Below are 12,794 nucleotides of genomic sequence, written 5' to 3'. Positions count from 1 at the left end.
TACTGTTCAAACTCCCCCAAACTTCTCCACGCCACGCATCCGAGGGCTCTCGCTGCGCTTCCGTTCAGAACCACAGCCACAGTTTCCACCACATCCTGTGTCTCACAACGATCACAGCCTAACATCGCACACCTCAAAGCTTAGCAACTGTCTACAGCCGGCTGACTCCCTCTCCAGGAATGTGGCTAGCCAAGTCTCGTTCCTGCCCAGCCCATGCCTTCCACAGAACCAGCTGGATCCAAAGAAGATTGACGAATGGTTTCTTCATCAGGAGGAATTTTTTCCCAAGACACTTGTCAACTACCCTGCAAGTTGATATGACAGAGCCAGACACACAATCCTAGACTATGGCTCACCCAGAAGATGGCAGGCATACAAACTCTCTCTTGCTCTCCCTTGGCCCTTCTCCCCTCTGGCAGATCATGACTGTCATTGCAGAGGCACTCCCCTGCACCGACTGTGAAGGGATGTCTTTACTTCCAAAGGGATGTACCACCACAGAAAGAAAAAAACCACATCTTTCAAGTTAGTGAGACAGACCAGTGGGCAGAGGCCCTAGTGCATAGGCCCGCCAACCTGAGTTCAATCCCTGGATCCTATGAGGTAGCAGGAGAGTCCTGACTTTTGACCTCCGACCTCCACATATACCTGCCTCTCCCACTCAAAATAAAATACATAAATAATCTTTAAATCGATTTTAAAAGTCTTGTTAAGTTTTCCTGGTTTACTCCTATTAAATGAGGACCCCACTATCAAATCCCACATCTCCCACGAATGCCTGTTATTTAAAATACTATTTTTCTTTACGTATTTTGTGTGTATGTGAGGGTGTCTGCATATATGTACATGTATTATACATGTGTCTTGTAATGGATTAAGTAAAAATGCCATGGATCCCTATGTGGCTGCAATGGGTCATGAGAGCAGAGAGTCCCATGAGGAGAGAAAGACAGATAGGCACACCACGAGACCATGCCCAAGGTCTTTGAAGGCGGCTGGCTGGTCCTGGGCAGGGAGCTACGCGGCAAGCGAAAGACAGAGACATGGATAGGCACGCCATGCAGAGTGAGGTTGGATATTTACTTAGTGGGTTATGGAAGGAAAGGGTAGAGGGGGAAAGGGAGAAGGGGGAAGAACAGAGAGAAACAGAGAGAGGGGGAGGGGAGAACTGGGGAGAATGGAACAAGGCAGAAGCTGCCTCTTGCGGGGGGGGGGGGGTGAGGGGAGAGAGAGAAAAGAGAAGGGACTCAGGCTGGAAGCTGAATATCAGCTTGCCTCAGTGGACAGTGGCGGAGTGGGCATGGCTTGTCTCTTAAAGTGACAGAGCAGACCATTACATGCCTGGTGTTCAAAAAGGGTGTGGGATAGAACTGGTGTGACAGGCAGCTGTGAGGTCCTCAGTGTGGGTGTTGGGAACCGAACTTTTAGCCGGTTGTGGTGGCGCACGCCGGTAGGATTTGCTGAAGGAGGCAGAGGCAGGAGGATCACGAGTTCGAGGCCAGCCTGGGAAACTTTTACATCTACGTCTTGCCTTGAATTGCTTCCTGATGCCATGATAAAGCACCGAGCGTGTCAGCTTGGATGGGAGAGGGTTTATCTGGCTCCCGTTTCAATTATCTGTCCTTGAGTGCAGCTGGGGAGGAGTTCAAGCAGAAACCCTGGAGGAACACTGTTGGAGGGGCTTGCTCTCCAACGTGAGCTCAGCTTGCTTTGTTCTGCATCCAAGGACCGTCTTCCCAGGGTGGCACTACCCAATGTGGGCTGGGCCGCCAATATCAGTCATTAATCAAAAAAATGCCCACAGACATGGTCAAAGACCATTCTGGTGGATGCAGCTCCTCAGTTGGGCCCCTCTTCCCAGGTGACTGTCAAGTTAACAAAAGCTAGCACAGGTCTAATAGGCATTATGCATAAGTATATATGTCCAAGCCAACTACCTATTATAAAAGTGTTATCTGCAGGCAGTGGTGGCGCATGCCTTTAACCCCAGCACTTGGGAGGCAGAGGCAGGTGGATCTCTGTGAGTTCGAGACCAGCCTGGTCTACAAGAGCTAGTTCTAGGACAGGCTCCAAAAGCTACAGAGAAACCTGGTCTCAAAAATCCAAAAAAAAAAAAAAGTGTTCTCTGACTGGGTGGTGAGGGTGGACACCTTTAATCCCAGAACTTGGGAGGCAGAGGCAGGCAGATCTCTGTGAGTTTGAGGCCAGCCTGGTCTACAAAGTGAGTTCTAGGACAGCCAAGGCTACACAGAAAAACTCTGCCTCAAAAAATAAAGAAAGAAAAAGAAAAACACAGGGAAAAAAAGTTACCTGAGAATTTCTACCACTGGAAACAGACTCCTTTTCTTCTCTAGGTATGACGGGTAAGTGTTCTACAACCCACCCATAATCCTTTTGTTAAAAACAAAACAACAAAGGTCTCTAAAAACTATGACTTGTTAGGAGAGCGCAGGGTTTAAGTGAGGTTTCAAAGCGTTGGGAAGGGCTTCACCAAGCCTTGTTTGAATGACTTTGTTAAAGTCCCTGGGAAAAGCCTGGCTTCTAGGAAGGGATGGGGCAGCCTGTGAATTCCAGAGGCCGGCAGGGCTGGTAAATGCACAGTGGCCAAGCAAGTTGGAATCTGAAACCTCCTCCAAGTATCTGGACTGTTTGGGGTGGCTTCATTTGTACTGGCCTGGTTTGATGGCTTACACCAGCATTTTGGAGTCTAGTGTTCCACAGGTGGTTTTTGTTTTTTTAAACCTGAATTTCACTTGAAGCAACAAGCTCCAACATTTAAAATCTGCAAAATGTGGGAGACTTTGTTAGATTGCTTCAAGCAATAAAACTTAATGACTTCCTGGCTCTTAAGTTGTAAGAGTCCTGAATAATTTTGGCATGGTTTACTCCACTTCCCATACCTGGGCAGTTCATAAATATGCATGCATCACTACAGTTTTTTCCCCTTAAAGCACATTTCATAAGGATGCTAACTTGCTAAAAATGTGGACCTAGGCTGGGTGTGGTGCTGCATGTCTTTAATCTCAGCACTTGGGAGGCAGAGGCAGGTAGATCTCTGTGAGTTTGAGGTTAGCCTGGTTTACTTACATAATGAGTTCTAGGACAGCCAAGGCTACAGAAAGCAACCCTGTCTCAAAAACAAAAACAAAACAAAAACGTGGATCAAATCGAAGGTGGGATAAAGCATATAGGACCCATGTCCACTCACAAACAAAAATCTCTGGAGACCTTCCTGAACATTCCATATTTATTTGATATGCTGAACATATTTTATATCTTTCTCTTTGATGATAGTATTTCAATATTTGCATGTTGGGAATATTTATGCAGTCTCATCCCAGCACAGGGGACTGAGAGATGCTTATGTGGGCTGAGTGGAACTTGGAGAACCTTGTCAGGTAAGAAGAAATAGAATAGGCAGAATAGGCAACCTAGATCCCAAGGTTATATTCAAAGGCTAAGAATTGGACTCTATAGGCTTCCAGTGGAGAGACAGTGGCTCTTGAGGTTACTGGAAACTGTCTGCTAAAATATAATGTACTTTCCCCTTTTCCTTCTGCTATGGGATGATATTTTGTGGCCGACTGGCTAGTGAGTGGTGTCAGGAAAAAGGACACCGTGTGTCAGGTTTGGGGTGAGATATCAAGTCAAAGAAATTTGCATGAGAACCACAGAGGCCCTGCTGCTTAGAGCTCACAACACAGGGGGAGATTCAGGAAGGCTTTTACAGCCATTACAGCCAGAGACTAAGGCAAGATGGTGGACTTCCATGGTGAAGAAAGGGGATGTCAGGGAGGCTCTGAGAGGTGCCAAAGAGCCGCGGAAGCAAGAGCCCTGCGCCTGTGCAGCCTGCCTCTGTAAGAAGCGTAGAAAACACCTCTACATTTTGAGGAGACTGAGAGGTGTCCCTAAGAGAGCATGGTGCAGAGCAAAGAGGGGACAGGCCTCCTGAGGGATGCCGAAAAGCTCTTCCTAAAAAATACAATGCACAGTCGAATAAAAGGCGCAATTACCTAAAGCGTTTCAGTGAAGTATAATATACATTGTAAAGGGCTTATGACATATTTACAAGGTGATAATCACTCACAAACTGAACATACCTATGTAGCTAGCACTTAAAAAGGAACATCCCCAGCCCCTTAGCAGCCCCTCGCTCTGCAATTATAGCTACACAATCCCCATGGCTACCCGAGACGGAAGGACTGTTCCGACTTCTAGATTGGCTTTGGCTGTCTTTACACTTACACTTGTGTGGTGTGCATGTGTGTGTGTCATGTATGACGTGTGCATGTATGCATGTGCCTATGTGCACACGTATGGGGGCCAGAGGTCAAGGACCGATTCTATTATCCTTTTCCCCTTTATTCCTGTGAGACAGGGTCTCTCGCTGACCTGTGGAAGCCTGTGTAAGAAAGCCGGGAACCCACTGGGAACTATGGCTGGGGGAAGAGTGCAGAAAGCTCTTCCCACAAGGTGGCCTTCCAGAGAGAACTGCATAAACTATCGTAAGTGAGTGCACTTGAAAGCAAGGACATGGAAGGGACTGCCCTGGCAGGTCCACGTGATCTCTGCGGGAAAGGCAAAGGCCTGGGAGGAACATACTTGCTCCTTTTCTCATGACCAAAGACGATATTCATAAGACATAGCACGAGGCGTGTTCCCTCAGTGTACTTACGTCTGTTTCAGCTAACTGTACACATCACCTCGCGTTTGGCTTGCCTCCATAATAAAAACGGGAAGTTTTGTCTGTACCACCCTTGGGCTCCAACACTTGGTTGATGGAGGAAGGTCATTGGTTAATTAATAAAGAAACTGCTTGGCCCTGATAGGTTAGAACATAGGTGGGTGGAGTAAACAGAACAGAATGCTGGGAGGAAGTGAGGCAGACGCACACTCCTCTCCAGGGCAGACGCAATGCAGCCAGCCACCAGGTCAGACATGCTGAATCTTTCCCGGTAAGACTGGTGCTACACAGATTACTAAATATGGGTTAGGCAAGATTGTGAGAATTAGCCATTAAGAGGCTAGAACTAATGGGCCAAGCAGTGTTTAAAAGAATACAATTTGTGTGTTGTTATTTTGGGACATAAGCTAGCCAGGTAGCTAGGAGCCGGGCGGCAGGAATGCTGCCTGCAACTCCTACTACAGTTGGTATCACTCCTTTGATCTGCAGAGACTTAACCTCACTGGCAGGAATGAGTTGACGCTAAACCTAGAGCCATGCTGGCACTCACCAAATGCCAACAATCTCCTGTTTTTGTCTCCACCATTCTGGGGGTGTGGTCACACCTGGCTTTTATGTGGATTATAGGGATTTGAACTCAGATCCTCAAATTCACTCAGCAGTGCTGTTACTCACTAAGGCATCTCCTGAACCCCATTTTTACACTTTCATGTAGGCCCCTTAGTCACAAATTACGTCTGAGGACAGAGGTTGGTGATAGAGGTCTTAGACACTCGAAGCCCTAGGTTTCAACCCCGACACTGTGGGGGGCGGGGGCAGAAAAGTCTTTGCCATCCATCATGCTGTATACAGCCATAATTATTTTCATTCTCAGCGTCATGTAACATTTCCTGTTGGGATGAAGCCACAATTCACACACTCATTCCCTTTTCCATGGGCAGGTGGACAGGTCCCAGTTTGGACTTTATCCGCAGTCTGTGTTTCTGTGACCATTTTGAGGTGGAAACCTAAGAAGGCAGCTGCTGGGCCATGGCATAGCTCTGGTTCAGGAGTGGCTGCCAAACCGTTCTTAGAGAGGGCCTTCAGTTTCCATTCCCCTCAGCAGGATACAGGGAGTCAAGACGCTTATGTACGTATCAAATAAGATGGCGCATTTCCATCACAGGCCGTGCTCTGAAATGCCCAACTACAGCTCTGAGATTAATTCAAAATATATCCAGACCTCTCAAAATTTGAAAGGCAGAATTTCACTGGCTACCAGAAATCTTTTGTTTCCTTATAACAAACAAACAAAACAACAACAACAAGAACAACAAAAACCCCAGCTGAGTCATCTCTTTCTTCTTGCCCTTAGAGGGGAAAATTCTCATCAGATTACATAAGAAGAGGACTGGAAACAGTAAATCCAACACGATTTATCACGATAGAAAATCTAAGGTCAGATGTGAAATGAAACGCACAACGTCAGTCAGGCCGCTGGGGATCACGGGTACTCATGATATAACTGGATGAGAAGGCTCTTCCTGAGCTAAGGCTAGCCACCTCATTATTTAGTTTGGGAGTGAAGGGAGGGGGTAGATCTCACATTTAATATGTGTGTGTTAGATTCTCTTATGAGGAATTCTTAGCCGTAGTTTGTCCTTAAAAATCTCAGAGTGGCCAGGCACATCTTTACTCTCAGCTCTGGGGAGGCAGAGGCAGAGAGATCTCTTGTGAGACAAGGCTAGCCTCGTCTACATAGTGAGTTCCAGGCCATCAAGACTGTACAGTGAGACCCTGTTTTAAAAACTAAAGACCTCAAAATGAGGTGGGGGAGTTGATCCAGCGGAAAGAAAGAAAGAAAGAAAGATAGAACTCACTACGTAAGTATGAGGACATGGGCTTGAAGTCCTAGAACCCCGCTACCACACACACACACACACACACACACACACACACACACACACAACCCAGATGCCTAACCTGGGCATCTATGACCCCAGCATTCCTACAGGGAGATGTTGGTGGCAGGGGGATCCCTGGAAGCTCAAGGGCCTGACACATAAAAAAGAAAAACAATGAAGATATCCGGACTCAAACAAGGGGGACAGTGAGGACTGAGTTCCGACACCGTCATGTGAGTGGTGTCACATATGTGACCGTATCCACACTTCAAACTGACGAGAACCAAGCTCGTATACGTAAGTTATTGCTGGATTGAGAACTGGTAAAATTCGGCTTGGCATATGTGGATTTCAAGAAAGGGTCACAATTATACTTCCACATAGTCCTTGGAACCTAAATGAAATAGAAAAACAGGCTACAGGGGTTTTCAGCCTGCCACCGTTTAGATAGGAAATACAGAACTTACACGCGATTTCTTGAGACAGAGTTAAACTGTCAAGGACGCTAGAATTAGAGTGGCAATCCTCCTGCTCGCCGAATCCATATACTCTGCTGTAGCACAATGAGAGGGAAGACAACAACAACAACGACAACAATAACATAACCCAGGTTACTAGGTTGAATCACTGCTGTCAAGGCGAAGTGGGACGCCTGCCATTTTTACTTAGAAGCACACTCGCATTTCCCATTAGAGCAGTGATTCTCAACCTTTCTAATGCTGTGACCCTTTACTACAATTTCTCACGTTAAGGTGACCCACCCCCCCCCAAGAACCATAAAATTATTTTCGTTGCAACTTCAAACCTGCAATTTTGCCACTGTTATGAATCTTAATGTAAATATTTGATATGTAGGAGATCTGATATGTGACCCCTTGTGGAAGGGCTGTTTGACCGCCAAATGGGTTGTGATCTAGATCTACAGGTTGAAAACCACTGCGTTAGAGGCCCCTGTCTTAAAAGCAGGTTCAGCCCTAAGGACTATTTTTGTGATGACAGCTCTTGAGCATAGAAAATCTCTGGAAGCTCAGAGGATGACAGTCTTCATTGGAAACCTTCCCGAGCCCAGCAGCACCAGAGAGATAGTAGACAAATGGGACCAGGCTGGAGCAGGGCTGGGGTATCTAAGACACCACAGTCACCTCAGATAATGCTGGACTTGCGTGCACCAAATATGTATCTGAAGCCCACTTTCATCTTGTCTGCACATTGTCTTTGATTAAAACCAGCTGCACCTTATTTAGCTTCTCTAGAAAAAGCATGAGATAAATCCGGACTAGCTGAACATAGCGGACAATGAGGAATACTGAGAATTCAAGAACAATTGCAGTGGGTTTTTGATCCTACTGCACGTACTGGCTTTGTGGGAGCCTAGGCAGTTTGAATGCTCACCTTACGAGACCTGGATAGAGGTGGGCAGTCCTTGGGCTTCCCACAGGTCAGGGAACCCTGATTGCTCTTCGAGCAGATGAGGGAGGGGGACTTGATCGGGGGAGGGGGAGGGAAATGGGAAGCGGTTGTGGGGACGAGGCAGAAATCCTTAATAAATAAATAAATTAAAAAAAAAACCAGCTGCAGACGCGGGTTACTCTGCAAGGACAGAGCATATTGCTGGAAGGTGTGATGATACCAGCATATCTTAATGTAATCAAACTAGAGATTGTAAAGACGGCAAGGCAGAATGGAGCCTCCTCTCTGTATCTCAGGGGAACTGAGGTCCCCCGAGGGTGATTCATCTCTAGCTGCCCCCTGAAGCCCCAGGAAGGCGGGGCGGTTTCCTGAAGGCAACCACAGAGCACTCAGTTCTGCTGAGGAATATCCAGTAGCCAGATCCCCTTCACACCTAGCTAGGCTTTGACTCTCTCAGAACATGGTTAGCTGCATGGACTCCCTTAAGTATTTATTTCAATCCATTAAAGACCAACCTACAAACCAACCAACCAACCAACCAAACAAACAAACCTATAAACAAACAGCTATGGAAGAACCACGGCTTGAAGGCTCATCAGGTCTCCCTGGCGGCTGGGGTAAGAATACAGGGCCCTGATCCCTTTATCATACATACTCCTGCCGTTTTCGGTGGAGCACAACAGACCCACAAGCCTGCACTATTAGTCACCTCCATCAGAGAACCTATGAGACAAAGTTCATGTTACCCAAGAGCTGTGTGAAGAGCCCCTGAGGTCAGAATGTAAGACCAAACAAAATTCACACGCCTGCTGCATTGTCTTACAATCGGCCTTCATGCCATGATCCCTAAGCATCTGGACCGTGCATACAAGACCATTCTCCTCTACTGTAGATGACATAGGGCTCTGGCCACTCTCCCTAAGCATCCAGACAGTGCATACAAGACCATTCCCCTCCACTGCAGGTCACAAAGGGCCCTGGCCACTCTCCCTACTCTGAACAGCTCACTATTTATTTCTCTCAGCCAGAGAGCCTGGGGACTGCAGACAGCTACCCCAAGAAAGTAGCTAAGGGCCTAGATGTTCTGCTAATTCTATCATAAATATCTCTTCACACAATATGAACATAAAATTTGATTTTCCCTAAGAATAAAGAAGATGCCTGATCTTCCATCACAGGGTGAGATCATGCGAGGGAAAAGGATACTCCAACCATCACTGCGCCAACCATTCATAATTAGATCAGGGGAATGGATGGTCAAAAAATCAGAAGAAGCATGTGCAATTAAAACCATAAGAAGGTTCACGCACAGATGGTCCCTGGGTGACAATGGTTGGATTTAATGATTTTTTTGATTCCATGATAGTATAAAGAATATCTATATAACAAACAGCTCCACTTTCACGCTCAATAGCACATGTAATAAAATTAATGAGATAGCCAGCACTTTATTATATTACAAATCAGACTGCTGATGACTTATGTGTTTATTGTTTGGAAACAGAGCCTGACTATGTAACCCAGACTGGCCTTGATTTACAGTGATTCTCCTGCCTCTGCCCCCTGAGTGCTGGGATTACAGACGTGTGCCACCTCACTCAGCTTGCTGGATGAGTTCCCTATACTGTGAGCCAGTGTACATGCGCCGGGCATGTTGAAGTTGGGCCAGGCTTAGCTATAATGTTTGGAAAATTAGACATACTGGCTGCATTTTGACTGAGGTGTATTGAACTGTGATGAGTTCGTAAGTGGGCAGAGCCACATCGTAAGATGAAGAAGAATGTCCACGGTTTATATTGCCAAGGGGGTCACTTTTCGTTGCCATTTCTGAACAAGTTACGGTGGAGGACCGAGGTTGCACAGGTCATTCCTGGGCCGGACTAAGGCAGTCCACTCCACACTTGGGTGACTTACCTCTTATACTTGGTGCTGTTTTCAAAACTTTACATTAATGACTTCCTATTCTAACAAACATTTTGTCATGAAGATTTCATGTTACATTTTAACCTAAATTGCTTCCCTACAAACAGTCACACTGTGTGATTATTCTGGCCAGAGCAGGTCATTTCTGAGCATGTATTTCTAAACTTGAAGGGATAAGAGGCTGGGCTACCAGGGTGGTTTAGATTCAGACTGCGTTCACTCTTCCTGTCTACCTGCTGAGAGATTAAGAAGATGGTGTCCTCATCTTTTAGAAACTGAGCATTCGGCCCCACTTTGTAGACTAATAGAATGCACACTGATTGGTCAAGACAGACTCCAAAATATCCCTTCATCTTAGCAACATCAGAAGTGGGTGCTAAGTAAAGCAGGGCAAAATGGATCTCAGGCCGGTAGGATTTTGCTTTACAATGAATTTTTATAGACCTTCAGATTTTATATGTGGAAGCCAAATCCGTCTGTGATGATATCTGGAAGGTAAGGCCGTGTGTGTGGGCGTGAGTACAGCTTAAGGATGAGACAAGGAGGCTTCCAAGAACTTCTTTGTCATATGAGGAAGGAAAAAAAAAAGCCTTTCTATGAAGCAGGATGAGAGGCTTTGCTAAACACTGAAACTCCCAGGGCCTTTACCCCGGACCTTCACAGCCTCCAGCATGTGAGAAATATATTGCTGTTGTTTATAAACCAGGTACTTGATGGCATTTTGTGTTAACGACCAAGCATATTTGAAGGAGCAGGACTTGAATTCATCAAACAAGAGCTACATGAGAACTGGGTAACACAAAGGAACTTTGTGTACATCATTTTGCTTAATCCCTACAAGGTCTTCTGAGTTTTCCTATCCCCGTAATTGATGATCTGTGACCAATGACGTGACTTGTGGAAAGCACACAGAGCCACATGCATCTTCTCCCCACTCCCCAGGTAACTTCAGCCATTCATAGTCTCCCTTAGAATTGAGTGGCCATGTTCATGTTTTAACAAGGAAAACATATTACTTAAAAATCGAAAAGCACAAGAAATTAAGTGGATTTCAGTGGAGGGCCTGGAGGGACAGACACAAATGCCTCCCACTCTGCTGTCATATGCATAGGAGGGCGGCGGAAAGCGCTGTTTATTGCTGACCAAGCATTCTCTCATTCACATCCACTCCAAGCCTGCGCTGCGCCAGCCCCAGCCGCTAGAGGTTGAGTTCAGCAGCGAGGTGATGAAGATAAGAGCTGCACCTTCCAGAACTCAATCTGGAGAGGAAGCTAGACATCCAAAACAATCAATCAATCAAACAAACAAACAAACAAACACCCCTCCCCCGAAAGCCACGCTGCAGGCCTCTAGATACTGTGGTACCAGCACTGGGTGACTCCCTGGGAGGTAAAGGATACGTCTCAGAAGTGTCTCTTGAGATGGCATCTCAAAGGATGAGTGGGAATTCTAGCAGAGACAGGAAGGAATCTACACAGAGTAAATTTCCAAACGGGTGTAGGTCAGAGAGATGGTGGCTGGCGTGAGCTGAGGAAAAGTAGTGATCTGGCTGACGTGGGTTGGGGAGGTGGGGGATGGGTGGTGGTAGCCACAGGAAGATGGTGTTGGAGAACCAGATGGGGATTTGAATCGGCCAGCAAGTCTGGCTGTGTTCTCTGCACGGAAGGTATCTCAGAGCTTTAGGTGGCAGTGACAAGGTCTATGCTGATATCATTTCATGGCCTTGGGTGACAGAAAAAGCCACACAGGTGTCAGAGAGGCCAGCTGCTATAAACTCGCCTGGGAATGACTTTCATATCTCAGAGCTTTTGGTGACCCTCCTGTCGAGCGCTACATTTCACAGTTGACTTTGCAAGGTCTGGAAAGGTTAGGAGATTTGGACAAAGCCATCCAGTTAGGGAACAGCAGAGCTGGGACTGGAGTCAAGCATCTACACTTTCTTAGACAACCAAAAGATAAAGAAATAAGTTGAGCTCCATCACTGCTAGTTTCAAGAACATTCTACCGCAAATGTGGGACGGCACCATTAGAAATCAGGGTTATACCTCCTGTCCCAGTTCTTGGAGAGAGGCTGTGATGGTTACTCTGTCAGCTTGATGGGATTTAGAATCACTTGGAGACAATCCAATGGGCGTGCGTGTGTGGGAGGAATTTTGTAGATTAGGTTGGCTGAGTAGGAAGATATTCTTTTATTGATGATAAAATGTAGAAAGAGACCAGAGCACTAGCAGTCACCTCCCTCTGCTCCCTGACTGTGGAGCAAGCTCCTGCCCCCCCCCCCCCCGCCGGGACTTCCTCACTGTAATGCACTGCACGCTGGAACCGTGAGTCAAGACAAAACCCTTGCTTCATCTAGTTGCTTTTGTTGGAGTGTCTTGGTATAAAAACAAGATCCGCAATGAATACGGAGTTGAAGGTACTGGGGAGAGGGGATAATGCAAGCCTGTGGCTGGCCTGAGCTGTCTTGACAACCCCTTAAAACAACCAACCAAACAAAACACAAACTGGGCAGAAGATAAATCACATATTTTATGCTAGTCTGGGGATTCCTGCTATTACATATGCCGTGTCATTAGTAACAGTGATGTTGTAGAGTTATGGCCTAAATCACTCCCTGGGGAATTGAGTGAAGGTACGGGGCTACTTTCTAAATAAACCACAGGAATTTAATCTTGCCAGCCATGGTGCAGCAGTAAAGGCAGCTGCTGCCAACCTAGATGACCTGGGTTCAATTCCTGGAACCCACATGCTAGGAAGATAAAACTGACTCTCATAAGTTGCTCTTTGATGCAAGTGTGCTCACACACACACACACATACACACACACACACACACACACACACACACACACACACTGTAAAATAATGAAATGTTTGGTACCCCCTCCTTCCCCC

The 12,794-nt window shown here is 46.5% G+C and overlaps 1 protein-coding gene across 1 annotated transcript in view; it reads right to left on the bottom strand.

Moving 5' to 3' along the window:
- The window catches only part of Ppm1h (protein phosphatase, Mg2+/Mn2+ dependent 1H), a 252,316-nt gene that overhangs the window by 66,232 nt on the left and 173,290 nt on the right, over positions 1-12,794 (bottom strand). The gene's annotated exons all lie outside the window — the stretch shown is intronic.

Source organism: Microtus oregoni, unplaced genomic scaffold, assembly GCF_018167655.1.
Source record: "Microtus oregoni isolate MIOR12 unplaced genomic scaffold, Mior012 000001F_ref0000356, whole genome shotgun sequence".
Classification (NCBI taxonomy): domain Eukaryota; kingdom Metazoa; phylum Chordata; class Mammalia; order Rodentia; family Cricetidae; genus Microtus; species Microtus oregoni.
The sequence above is the reverse complement of the archived record's forward strand: the minus strand, read 5'-3'. Positions and strand labels throughout refer to the sequence as shown.